Genomic DNA, 565 nt, shown 5'->3' on the forward strand with positions numbered 1-565 from the left:
TGGTTGGTTCATTGTTGTCGTGGCCCTGAACTCGCAGCTGCCTCCTTGGGCAGTGTCCTTGGGGAAATCCCACATCCTTGCAGTGTCTGTATGTATCCGAAAGCTCCCTTGTCATCTTCCCACCAAAATCTGTCCCCTTCTTCACCTTCCAGATGGTGCTATTAGCTAAAAGCTTTTCTCCCTTTACTCAGTGGGGACGGAGGCTGGTGGCGCTAGGACTTGAACCCAGGGTAGTCTGAGTCCAGAGCTCAAGCTCTTACTCACTCCACGAGAGGGGCAAACGCATCATTATGAGAGAATTAGTTGTTTTCTTTAAACAACAGATGTCTCTATATATACTTTTTGAAGACATTCCATCACTTGGCTTCCCCTACAATCATGCCGCGGTGTCCCCACTGACGTTCTCGGAGGCTGCTACAAAGGGAAGCCTCGTGCTTGGAGCACAACATTGAGCCACACAGCACTCGCACCCTGGTATTAAGCTGAGTCATGCCAGGTTTTATGTTTCCAAAGCACTGAGAAGCAACTTGGTTGGCATTTCCCACCCTCGGGACCACTATCAGAG

The sequence above is a fragment of the Felis catus genome, chromosome B3 (assembly GCF_018350175.1).
Source record: "Felis catus isolate Fca126 chromosome B3, F.catus_Fca126_mat1.0, whole genome shotgun sequence".
NCBI lineage: Eukaryota > Metazoa > Chordata > Mammalia > Carnivora > Felidae > Felis > Felis catus.